This window comes from Anser brachyrhynchus (genome assembly GCF_964034855.1).
Source record: "Anser brachyrhynchus genome assembly, chromosome: 1".
Lineage (NCBI taxonomy): Eukaryota > Metazoa > Chordata > Aves > Anseriformes > Anatidae > Anser > Anser brachyrhynchus.
This window is the reverse complement of record NC_137694.1, coordinates 40,040,325-40,054,421: the sequence shown is the minus strand read 5'-3', so window position 1 is coordinate 40,054,421 and position 14,097 is coordinate 40,040,325. Positions and strand designations below refer to the sequence as shown.

The following is a 14,097-nucleotide window of genomic DNA, read 5'->3' as shown; positions in this document are numbered from 1 at the left end:
TGTGTTATTGTGTTGCCATCTATATTACTGACCATACAGCAGTTTTCCTATGTTCACACAGGATCTCATTTTCTCTTCCTTTTGTTGTTACTTTTGTTGTCCTTAGTTTTGTTTCAGTATTAGTCCTTTTGCTGGTGCTGTTTGTTGTGGAGGAATTTGGAACTGATAACTGCCTGTGTCCTAGATATCCATCCTATATATCCCACACACTTCTTATGCAATATAAACTTGGTATGCAAGAACTTGGTTTACTGCTATAATTTGTCGCTGTGCTGTCAGTTGGAAATATTTTAACAAAACGTTTGGCCTCAAAGCTGGTAGAAGCTGATCATAATTTCCATGTGCATTTAACATGTGCTGGATTTAACTCACCCAGTGCTGCCAGAAAGTCAGGCAGTGTAAGCCAATCATCTGGTCTCCTTAGCTGGTCAACAAACAGATAGAGGCACCTTCTTACTGTTTATCTTTTTCCTCTGACTTTAAAGGAGGATTTAATTAATCGGTGGTTAAGTTACATGAGATAAATCTCATGATTTGTAAGTCCTTTCATGGAGACCACGGATTAGATAATTGGTTGTACTAGGTACTGGAAGAGCTTGTTGAACAGGGACAAAATACATCACTAATGACGTCTTCTGTCTCTCTTGTTTTGTGCTTAAACCACTGGCTTAGATATATAGCTTTGCATGTAAGCTGGTGTATAGCTTGTATTCCTGTATGTATTTATTAACAAAATAAAACTTTGATTTTAAATGTTAAGGAATAAGAGCTACAGTGAAATGACAAAATCGTTAATGAATGATTTTATGAATTGTATTTTTCTCTGTGTACTCCGTAGAAGCAACCTTTTGTACTAATCTTGTCCTATCAATAAAAATAAAACCAAAAATATAAATAAATCATCATACAATTTGAAACACAACTTTTGTACTCAGCTGAAAAATTCAACATTTCATTACTAATAAAGGGTTTTGTGCCGTAGTTATTTTTTTCTGTGTGGTTTGTCTGTATTTTCACTCTATACTGCCTTTTAACAGGCAACAAAGCTGAAGTAGGGACCAATATATAGGGACCGAGTTCTGACCAATATAGTTGACAGTTTTGGGGAATAAGTTATAATCGAAAATCACTTTGTCCAAGAGTGCAGTACCTCAGATGGACATAACATAACGGAAAGTTGCGCATGGGGTTTTAACAGATTTTAATGGGTATGTTTAAGACAGTTTTGACTAATCTGTTCTAGCACTAGATACATTTATTTACATCTAGAGAGCAGAGTCATTTTCTTGAAACTTGTTATCTTGTGAAGGTGTTTTCCCCCCATGAATCTTATTTTTTTTTTCCCTTTTCTACACTCCTATATTCTTATTCTCTTGCTTAAACAAGATGCTAGAATGTTTGAGGATTTGGTTGGAGGTAGAGGAATTACAACAGAAGCAGAGTTCCCATTTTCCTCTCTTGTCGGATTTAATCCTTTTGTTATTACAGGGCGGCTGTGACAACGGGTAGCACCCAGATTTCATAGAGCTCTCCTAGGCATGAACAGATGATTTCAGGGTTGAGATCATGAAATCTCTAGTTTTTTTCTAAAATCTTGTCATGAATGGCCCTTCAGACTAGAACCACTCTGACAGTAAGACTGCATTTATTTGGCAGGAAGATGTTCAGCACTTCAGCCACTTATACAGCTACTGCTGAATATCTTCTCCTAAACTGAGCTGTAATATTTGTCTTCTTGAAGGATGCTATAATAAAGAAGCAAATTGCAATCAATGTTAAAAAAAAAAAAAGAAAAAAAAAGGTTCTTCTGCAGCAATGACAGGGGGCAGAAGAACTCCTTATATCAAATAGAGCCAATTGCATTCAGCAACTGGCTTCATAAAGTATGCATGAAATATGTGATTAAAAAAAAAAAAAAACAGACAACAACAACAACAAAATTCAGGAAGACACACAGGATTCCACAAGTCCCACCACAAGAGTCCAGCTTTTTTTAGCAGAAACAGGTTATTTAGACGTTGTTCCTACTTTGGGGAGAAGAAAAAAGGAAAGTCCAAGACATAAACTTCATTACACATATTGGGTCTATTAAACATTAAGTAGTTGTTTTTCAGTTGCAGGACTGGTAGCAAACAGCAAGAATTCTGTATAGATCTGCTTTTCACCCAATAATATATATTTTTTTTCAATAATTGAGTTATGTAATATTCTGTATTTATTTTTTTAATTAAAAGAATAAGTTACAGTCCATTTGAGAGCCAGTATTAATCTTTCTTATTACATTGTTGCACTGAAACAAAAATTAAAATAGCTAGGAATCTTTTCAGCAACATAAATGACCCTTTTTGAGAATTTTATGCCATAGATAAACTGTGAAATTAGCCATTTTTTCCCTTAATCATTGCTGCAGCTTGCCAACAGTGATTAATACAGAACCCTAATTATCCATATCCCAATAGCTTCATATCAGTTATAGAAGATCCATGGTTTAAAGCAAAAATCTGATGATAAAATAGACACAATTTGGCTTTATTAATAGAAAGTGAAAGGTTTTTTTCTTTGACATTTATGGCTGAGGAGGGGAGAAAAAGAGTGTTATCTGGATCTGAAAGCTTAAAGAATGTATTATAAAACCTGAAGGAATAGCCAATTTAGGGGCCAACATTTTTAAACCTATGGTACGGTTTTTCAAATATTCTGCTCTCTCTCATCAAGGGTATCTAGCTGAAAGTTCATACAGACATATAATAAACACAAAGTGTAAAAAATGATATTTACACAAAATTTGAGATTCTAATGCCAGGAAGAAACTAGCTAAATTTTCTCAAATGCATGAGACATGCTAACTCTTCTTTTCTCCAAGCGTTTTGCTGTTGTCCTTGACCAGATGAATCCATCCATCTGCTGAGCCAAATACCTCAGCTTTCATCTGGGTCTATCTGAAATGTTGTAGGGTATCTGAGACATTCATACAGGGTTGACAGGTATAATTGGAGATTTCAGAGAAGTAGCTGAAAGCCAGGGCAAGATATTGCATAGCAACTGATATCCCATAGCCTCTTCCCCCTTCTCAAACCTCCCCCATCCAAGAGGAGCAATGCCCAACTGATTTGTAGAATAATGTTGTCATATCTGCAAAGTAATGAGACTGCTTCTTTCATAGACGAAGTTGTGGACCTCATAACAAGATGAAGACAAGAGCTTGTCTTCATCTAGAAAGAATATGAACGTATAGCTTCAAACCACAACAGAGTTGCCTAGCAATCAAATTACTGGATATACAATATGGAAATATGCGTCACATTTCCTATAGAAGTTAGATCACTGACAAGTCAGGAATACATGAGTCATGTATTTAGATGGATGCCTCTTCAGAAACTGTTTTACTGAGTCAAAGACTTCCTTGGAAAAAGGTAAAGTGGTGTCCTTTGATCTATGGAGTATTTATATATTTTTGGTGAAATAATCATGAAATTACTAAAAAACGAACCAGGAAAAATCATCAATACTGATTTTTCTTTAAATATAAACTAAAAGTACATTTGGCCATTTAAAACTTTGAATCCTAGCTTCAAATAGTCATGAAGGAAAGGCTAATAAATATTAGACTATTTAGACTGAAATGTATATTTCTATGTGTTTTAAAGACAATCCTCATGTCTGTGGATCATTTTCTTTTACAATGAAAGCTATGCAGGGACCACTAAAACAAGTAGTTCTAGTGAGCAGTTTATAGAGAAGAAATTATAACACCTTTACTGACAGGAGTTACTTGTCTTTACCTTAGTATGAAATGTATTGCCATTTAAATGCTCCTGTCTGTGGTAGAGCAGAGAAGAGCAGATGTTCAGGAAGGACAGGGAAAGGAGCAGAGGAGTGGAGAATTAATGGGCTGTTAGATTCTACATGGGTAGAAACACAAAGTTTTCCATATGTACAATATACATGTATATACATGTATACATGTGCATTAGTACAGGAGAAAAGTCATACAAAACTGTGTTTGCTGTAGGAAAACATCATCAGGAAAACAAACAAACAAATGACAACAACAACAACAACAACCTGATTATGTAGAAGTGGTTGGGATCTGGGACTATTTGACAACTCTTGGCCTGAACAGACAGGTGAGCATCAATGCACAGACCACACTTTTTAGGCAGTGATATTTTTGTCAACAGCTCTTCATTATAGATTTTGAGTCCTACGTTTCAGTAAAATCTTTTGGAACATCCTTAAAGATGCCTGTCTAATCTGAAAGAATGAGCTATTTCCAGGGTAATTTCTGATGCAGTAGAGCCACTATCATCAACTGTGAGGTGTTGCACTAAAGGGGCCTACCTAGATGCATATTTTGTTTGTTGGGAGACATTGACAACTGATACTGCTGTCAGATATGGAATCTGAAATCAATGCCAAAAGGAACCAGAAGCAAGCAAGTCTCCTGGAAGTAAGAGGTAATTTTTCAGAAGATGAGCATCCAACATGCTGGAAGAATGTCCAGACATCATGGAAGAAGAAATTTAAAGCCTGTAGCCTAAAGCTTTCAGGCTTTAAAGCCTGAAATTTAATACCTGTCCATTATGATGTGTCTCCTATTTCCTTATGACCTCAGTATATTATAATCTTCATCTCTATCTCTGCCTGGCCAGGAGAACGGAAGTACTGTGTTCAGTTACAGTCTGCATACCATTGACATGACTGCAGTGTTTAGACAGTTGGACCCAGAGCCCTGTCACAAACAGTCATGTTCACATTCTCTATAACTGTTATTATGTGAAAGGAGAATTGTACTCATGGATGCAAGTGACGCTTCCTTCAGCAGAAAGCACTGCATTTTCATTGTACTTTCCCTCCACTTTTGGTCACTGATCAGAACAACTAGAATAATTTTAAGTCCTTTATGTGCATCTTGGAGATGTTATTTCTAGTACCCCAATGAAGCATTTGATGTCAATACAATGAGCTCAAAGGACCAATCTTTGTGTGTCAAGTTTGTAAGTTGACAGCAACGTGCGCTACCTCTCAACTCAGTGCATTCCAATATGCATCCCAAGTGCTTTATAAAGATTGGCTTTTTAGGTAAAGAAAAATAATAAAAAAATCTTAATAATAAAAAAAAAAAAGGCTGATTACTTTCAAGACAACCAACGTTTTCGCTGAAATCAGCGAAAGACAATAATAAAAAAGGGCATATATATGAAGAACCTACTACTTAGAATTTGCTTGTTATAGCTTTCTGTACTAAAAGTGACAAAAGTTTGGGAAGAAAGAAAAGGGATGTGCAATAATAACTGATGCAGATGGTAGAAAAAGTTAAAGTGACTGACTGCAGAAAGCCCATGGAGAGTGATCCATCTCTAATGCATTAAATTTCAACAGCTCCTCTTACACTGATATCATAGAACGAGCCATGGACATTTCCTCTCTTTTTACTCAATCTCTTTGGAATTCCCATTTAATTTTTCCACCTTTCTTTTAAAAAATATATCATTACATAAAGAAATGTAATGTACAAAAGTTGATTGTGCTATATATTTACTTTTTATAATGTAGCTTTTTTATTTTTATTATTATTTTTTCCTTCCCAGAAGTGAGCATTTAGTAAAAGGTGGTTAGGTTAATTCTGATTTGCAGTTGAAAGTGGAGTATCATTTAAATAAAAAATAAATAGAAATAATTACTGAATTAATGTGTTATTGAAGGATATGATATTTGTTATCTTTTGATCTATCTTTGTGATTATATATGCTTCAAGACCAGATGACAAATTGACTCAAAATCCTTCATTATATCAAACTTCATTATGCTGACAATTGATTTTTCCAGAACAGAAAGAAAAAAATTTCAGTATTTCAGAATTTTCTAAAATGTGTCACAAGTCTACATCAGTAGTAAAATGTTAAACTTTGTAGTATCTGAATCCATTCAGTGTGCCACGAATCAAGTGCTTCAATCTTTCCTTTATTGTGTAGTGGTTCTCCGTATCAAATAAAAATAGAATTAATAAAAATATTGTATTTTGATGCTCTTCAATCTGTTTCTCTCATTTCCAAATACTATAAAATTCCACATATTGTGGGAGTGTGGCCATGGGGGTTGACAAGCCCCATGTCTGGTGATAACATCAGACTCTTAACGATGAGGCCATCAGGAATGTAAAGAGTTTAGAGGGAACAAAGAAGGGTGATTCAGGAGACACCTTGCTGTCTCAGGTTCTTGTTCTCCAGCCATTAAGGCATGGAAGTTGCTGGGGGTTTGCTGGTTGCCAGACAAAGTTGTTTGACCAATGAATAGTTAGTGGAAAAGTACTGTTGTGGGGAGAAGGGTATAAGAAGGGAGCCTGTCCTCAATATGGGATGCAACATGGATAATGAAGTTATGCCCTCAATATGAGAGATGAAGTTAGGCCCTCACTAAGAGAGAATGAAGTTATGTCATCAGTAAAGAAGTAGCAGTTACTGATCCTGAAAGAACTCTGGTGTCTGTGTGGTCATTACATCACAACATATGATTTTTTACTGATAGCAGCTCTGGCACAGGAATTATTGTGAATGAAGTTTTCATAGGAACTCAGTAGTTTATACTTCTCCCAGAGAGGTGTTTCACATTGTCTTGTAAGGTTACATCTATAAATTTAACCACTATGGACTAGATTTCATTACTAGGACAATTACACATCCTGAGCAATGAACAACTTGAAGAGGACCACAGTGGAAATACCTTAAGGAAGAAACTAACCTACAACTTTCTTGATATTTCTTCCTAGAACTCCAAGAGGGAGTCAAAAACTTTCAGGGTAACCAGCATTTATTCTTCTTCCTGTGCCAGAGAAGGCAGTAAATATTCAGTGTATGATCTGTTTCTTCAGCTTATCTACCCAAAACACTTTTAAACTTTGAGAACCTTTATATAGGATTCTTTGCTTATATATTCCCCATAATCAGATTTCTTGGAGGTCTCCAAAGGGTAACTTCCTTTCCTAAATTTACATCTTCACCAGACATACTTCTTCCTCTTGACAACTGAAAAATTTTCTTTCAGTGGCACTGACCTAAGAGGCACCTAAAAGTTTGGTATAAATTATATGTTTAAATTAGGTAGACTGAATTTCACCCACTTAATTGTATAGGTTTATTTCTATTAAAAGAATATTTTAGCCAATTACTAAAATGTTAATTATATAGTATAATAATCTACTATGAGAATACACTGAAGTCTTTGTTATTTGCTCAAGTTTAATCACTAGCAATGTGATACTATCATACATATGCGAATATATCCCTACAGTTTTAAGATTATTAAACCCATCTATCCCACTAAAACACAGGAAGACACAATATTTAGGATTTGCAACTCACTTATATGACAACAGTGATCTACATCTATCTTTTTTATTTTCACTGAACACAGTTTAGCAGCTATATGCTGCTATTTCCAAACACTATTGTTAGCTCCTTTGTAGCTTGTCTGTGTTTTCATGTGAAGCACCACCCTTTACAAAATTTTAGCTGGGACAGAACTCTAAAAAGTGTCTTCTCTGTAAGGTGAGAAACACCAAATATGTTAGATCTGTCATTCAACTTGCTCCTCTACCTTCTGTAAAATATATAACCTGAGTCCAAAAATCTCACTCATCTCTTTGTTCAGTAGCCTGGCTCTTGTAACCACGACGTATTACCTAATGTGCCAGAGAGAAAACCATAATATATAATTCAATTTTTCAGTCACACTGGACCTTTCTCAAATCAGAGAAAGTCCCAAAGCTTAATACAAATGACAGCATCTGCTGCAATGCTAAGGATACTTCTATCTTCTATTATCCCATATAAATATGTAGAAGTAACCAAATACTTTGTTAAAAACAAACAAACAAACAGAACAAATGCTTTCCTATATCATACTTTACAAATGCACGTAAATCAGAGGAGAGTGATAAGAAAGAATTACTTGTTTGTAACCTGCTATTTGAAATAATTAATTGTTCTGTGAAACACAGAGTTCAATGACATTAAAGATTTTTAAGTACCCAACAGAGATCTAAATAATCCTTTGAAGATGTGTACTTCACATTGTCCTTCAGGCAGTTCACATTAGCCAAGTTCCACCTCACATGACACAGGGACATCTACAGTCAGAATAATTACCCAGGGGTTCACCTACTATCTCTGTAGTTGCCTACATAGAATCATTGAACCATAACATCATAGCATCATAGAATTATAATTCTACCCCCCCCCGCCATGGGCAGCGATGCAAATCTTTCTCCCCTCCTCTCCTCACCTCTCCTCACCTCAGCATCCCCAGTTCTCTCAGTCTTTCTTCATAGGAGAGGTGATCATAGGAGATCATTTTCATGGCCCTCCTCTGGACCCACTCTAAAAAGATCCACATATTTCTTGTGCTGGGGGCTCCAGATCTGGACACAGTACTCCAAGTGGTGCCTCACAAAGGCAGAGTAGAGAGGGACAATCACCTCCTTTGACCTGCTGGCCACACCTCTGTTGAAGCAACCCAGGACATCATCAGCGTTCTGGGATGCAAGTGCACACTGCTGGCTCTTGTAGAGCTTTTCATACCCAAGAGCCCCTTAAGTCCCTCTCTGCAGGGTTACTCTCAATGAGTTCTTCTCCCAGTCTGTATTCATGTCTGGGATTGCCCTAACCCAGGTGCTGCACCGTGCACATGGATTTGTTGAACCTTATAGGGTTCACATGGGCCCACTTTTCTAGCTTGTCCAGGTCCCTTTGGATGGCATCCCTTCCTTCTGTTGTGTCACCTCTACCACTCAGCTTGGTGCTGTCTGCAAACTTGCTGAGGGTGTACTTGATCCCATTGTCTATGTTGTCGATAAAGATATTAAACAGCATTATAAACAGTATTATCTTTATTAAAGATAATAAACAGCACTGGTCCCAAGACAGACCTATGAGGGACAGCACTTGTCACTGGCCTCTACTTGGACATCGAGCCATTGACCGCAACTCTCTGGGTGCAGCCATCCAACCAATTCCTTACCCACCGAATGGTCCACCCTTCCAGTCCCTCTCTCTCCAATTTAGAGATAAAGATGTGTGGGACCATGTCAAAGGCCCTACAGAAGTCCAGGTATATGACATCAGTCAGTCTTCCCTTGACAACTGATACTATTACTCCATCATAGAAGGCTAACAGATTGGTCAGGCATGATTTGCCCTTGATGATGTCATGCTGGCTGTCTCAAATCACCTCCTTGTCCTGCATGTGCCTTAACACTGTTTTCAGGAGGATCTGTTTAATGATCTTCCCAGGCACAGAGGTGAGACAGTCAGGCTACGAACGTCTGGCTCCCTCACTGAAAACTCACTGGCAAGAGATAGTTACTTCCAGAGAAAAAAAATCCATCTGATTTCTCCCTTTGGACTAACTGCACAATAAAAAATCAGATTTCCCTTCACAAGAGGGTTTCTTTGTTCTAAACACTAACTTTGAATTGTGTAGCTCACCTGTAGATCCAAAGACAGCTTTTCCCTGCAATGCTGTATCTCCTGTCATCCTTCTGACTCTGATACAGCCTTGTACATTTTCAAACTTTCTCCTAGGGTGACCAGGCTTTGGAGGAGTGCAATAATACTGTGTTTTGTATTAGTCCATTAGTGGGCATCATCATAGTCAAGATGATGATAAATCTGGTATAGTAGCTACATATGGCTGTTGATGTAGGAGGTGCTAAGTTACAAAGCAAAATTCATTATATATTAATCAAGAAAAAAAGTATATTATGTTGCTTAAAATGCAATATGCAATAGCAAACACCCCCCCCCCCCCCCCAAAAAAAAAAAAGTTTTATTCAGAGTAGAAAATCCACCATCTGGGTATTGATGCTATGATTCTACTGATAACATCTATAATAATCCTCTTAGATACATATATCAATAAGAACACATGAATTCCTATAGATTTATGTGTGTGTGTTTTTTTCAAATTATTCACTAGGCTTAAATTAAATCCATTAATTATTTTGTCTCTTCAGGAACTAATAACAAGTCCTCAATTTCTTTTTTGTCATTTGTTTGTGATCAGAGTTTCAATTAGCATTCATATGACAAATGTGTGCTGTTTTACTTGTACTTATCTGCAATGATGTAATCCAAGAAGTTTTCCATTTTGTATTTCTAGTCTATTTTTTAAAAATTCCATATTCAACGCTGTGAAAATACCAGATTAGCAAAATCTACTTCTTTACATTTGTTTTTTTTGGTTTTTTTTTGTTTGTTTGTTTTTGTTTTTTGTTTGTTTGTTTGTTTGTTTGTTTGCTTGTTTTTGTTTTTTTTTTTAATTGATGTGTCCTGCTTTGGTATATAAAAAAGCATAATTTGGTTAGGTGGTAATGTTATGCACAACTGTGTCAGTTTGAGCCATTTGGAATCATCAACACATGAATTTCCTGTCCTTTGCCTTCCTTTCAAAAGGAAGACCATTCAGTATTTGTAATGAGTGCACTGAATTTGAAAAAGTTTCCCATCCAGATGTTTCCAAATAGCTAGCTGTACTGTCTAAAGGTAGTCAAAACAGTCAAAGCAGTCATCCAGTAAAAACACTTTTCCTTCGTGCATTTCCATATGTAGTAGAGAATGTTGTGGAATGGTTTTTAATTTGTTTGTGTGATGTCAAGATTGTATTTGGAAGATATCAAAAGAAGATGGAAAAGGTCTTCTGAAAAAGTTGAACTGCATGGAAGGCTAGGGGCAAGAACTATCAACTGATAAAATCTTTGGAAACTTCTGAGGTGCACAGGACTGCAATAAATGAAGAAGCTTGGAAACTGATTTAAATATTTCACTTCACACATTAGACTGATAACAGATGTCTTGAAGTTACAAGTAGAAACACGTGAAGAATTAACAGTTGCAAAAAAGTCACTATGGACAGGATTTAGCTCACCTGATAGTTAAATTATTAAGGTTCTCCATGTAGCCAATGGAAAGAAAGCTGCTTCCTGAGGGTAATTCTTTCTGACAGTCTTAGACACTCAGTTGGAATCAACCTATAGATGCTTAACTGTCTCTCTTAGATGCAGCTGACATAACTATATTTAGCCTAAAGACTTACATATTAGATTGCTTCATGAGATGAACCTTTATATGATATCAGCAAAAGACATCATGAAAGCAAGTCAAAATGTAAATGTGAGACACACAAAAAAAAAAAATCTAAAAAAACTTTTATTAAGATATAAATTTGATGAGACATGAAACCTTTCAATAAATTCTTCTTGATTCCTCGCTTTTCGTTTCCTGTTAGCCCAGGAAGACATTTGTCTTAAGGGACTGTTTGAAAGGATAAAGGATGGGATTAAGGATAAAATTTGAAGATAAATGAATCATACCTGGAAATTTGCTTAATAGGAATAGATATTAAGATGGGGGAGGGGGATTATTTACTGGAAAGAGAATGAGAGTGACAAAATGAACTGGTTAAGTTAAGGTAGTTAAATTCTTCCTTATCCCTGCTTCAACAGAAGAAGACTTGGAACTCTTTCCCCTATCTCCCCAAACACACATGTACACATTTCTGAAGAGATTACAGTCTAGTTAGAAAGCTTTATTCCTTAACAGGTTATTAAGTCAACGCTGTTTTTAAGCTACTTGGGAAAAGAGAAGCATAGGTGTAACTATAGTCTTTCCATCTAAAACCTCTTTCTCTGAATGAAGATACTCTGACATGGCTAAAGTCTTTGGAATTATCCATATGGTCTAAACATTAACATCTAGTGCCTGTTGAATCCTCCTGTGTTATCTGGTATGGCCTTAAACTCCTGCTCTGCAAGGGTGCAGGTTCTGTAAATTCTATATCAAATCTTATGGATTCGGGCAGACAACTTGTATATCCCAAGCTATTTCAGATGCCATTGGTTGCATATTTTTACACACACTGAATCACCACTTCAATCTCACAGAGTTTTAGGTGTCTAGCATAAGTTTTCTTTGTATGCAGTGAACAGGTCCCCCAAGAGGGGGAATCCATCTTATTTTTAAAATGATACCTAAGATTAATGGCTCTCTCAAGATATCCATCTCTCTCATTGACTATAAAGTAAGCCTAGACAACTATTTTAAATGAGCTATTCAGTGACACACGAATTAATTTGATTGATCCAGAATTAGGTGACTGTGCAATATATGTTATGGACTTAAAATCCACAAAGCTCTTAAGTGATTGAACGACATTTCTGAAGCTGACAAATAACTTTAATGTGTGATCTTTCACTCCTGAGCAAAATGCTGAATGTCTGCTCTGATACTAATAGATGACTATTTTTTGAAGCCAGAACGTTGCCTTTTTTCTTGAAAATTAGGCACTTTTCAATAATGAATTGGAGAGAGATAGAGAGAGATGTCAATTTTCACACAAGTATGTGTTGCTAAAGTCAATCTTGTAACAAATCCTATAAATTCTGAAGTTGGTCTTACAGAACTATTTAAAAATTGACAAACACCTTTTTGTTTATTATGTTTATTATTTAATATACGTGGAGCAAAGTTGTACTCAGTACATTTCAGGCATACTTGAGACATAATAAATGTTTTTAGTGGGTTCATTGTACGTCTGTATTAAAAAGATCTTCTAACTGATGAAAGAATTTCTACGACTTAGGTTAGCATCCTACCATATCATAAATATAAAAGAAATCTCTCAATTTAACTATCAGCCTCCAAAACTAACACCCTTCCCATGTTAATAAAATCTACTTTACAATGAAAATCTATAGATAAATAAATGGAAAGGTAGGACTTTTCAATTAAAGTAGTTTTATCAGTAATTCAATGAAAGTAGAGTATGAAAAATTAGCCCATCAATTTTGCTTGTGACAAACATCCTTTTAACTGGAGGTAGATTTTCTGAAATTTCAGGAATTGCAGCTTTAAGAACAGAAGACCCTGCAGAAGGAAATTCTGGAAGATATAAAGTGGAGGCAAATTTGATCAGTCAGAAGATACCATTATATAGTATCTACATTGACATCAGAAGTGGATAACATATGCTCTCTTTGTTCTCAGTGGAGAGAAACAGACCTTAAAAGAATGTGAATCACCTTACTTATTTTAGATGTCTACATTATGATGAGTTGAGTTGCTGTTTACAAGAGTATCGTTCTCCCCACTGACTATAAAAAAGACAAGGGTTTATTTTTTTAGGTGTAGACCTCTAAAGACACCTTTGCACCTGGAAATCAAACAACTAAAATTATCAGTGAAATAGCAGTCCTGAGTTCATTTTTCATGTCTTTACCTTGAGGAAACAAAAAACTTGCACAAAGTTAAAACTCTTTATAAAGATTGCTACGTAATATCTTTCTGCTTGTATTATTGAGAATACAAAGTGGACAATGTATTTGTTTCACTTAGATTATTAAAGTCAGTGGATTTTTGAAAGTTTAATTTGATTTTCAGGTGTTCCTGTAATAATTTTTTCAATATGCAAGTGTATTGTTTTCATCAGGACTTCAAACCGTCCTGAATGTGGAATGTAAACAAGAATGAAGACTTAGTTAGCAATGTATTTGTAATAATGCATCAGTGTTATTAAATATATCCAGGTTAAGGAAACACATTTAAAAAAAAAAAGTATAATCATTAATTTATTTTTCATCAGAAGGTACATTTCCATCCAGACTGAATTTTTTTTATTTATTGTTCAATAGGTGTTCACAGGTGTAGGTTTGCTTTTTTTTGCTGTTTGTTTTAACTCTACGTCCATAGCCAAATTTGTTGATGTGGTGTACCTGTGGTAACTGTGTAGCAGCTCAACATGCATCAGAATTGTCCTATTAAATGGCATGCTCAGCTACCAGAAGTTGATGCCCTTGTTCTCTCATGTCAGTGGGTAAATTGTCAAATATTGTGTGCCCTCATAGTGTTTGCTTTACATACTCTATTCACATAGAAACCAATTTACTTTGATTCTAATTCTATAAGGTAGGAAGACTTCTCTTTTGTGAAAAAAAAAAATAATAAAAATATATAAAATAAAATAAATAATAAAATAAAATAAAATAATAAAATAAAATAAAATAATAAAATAAAATAAAATAAAATAAAATAAAATAAAATAAAA

General features: G+C 35.4%; 1 long non-coding RNA gene across 3 annotated transcripts in view; it reads right to left on the bottom strand.

The window, feature by feature from the left end:
* The window catches only part of LOC308191730, a 126,885-nt gene extending 116,840 nt beyond the window's left edge, over positions 1-10,045 (bottom strand). For all 3 annotated transcript variants that reach the window (XR_013948232.1, XR_013948233.1, XR_013948234.1), the window contains exon 1: positions 8,294-10,045. This is a non-coding gene — a long non-coding RNA (uncharacterized lncRNA). The remainder of the gene's footprint in view (positions 1-8,293) is intronic.
* Between the last annotated feature and the right edge of the window lie 4,052 nt (positions 10,046-14,097).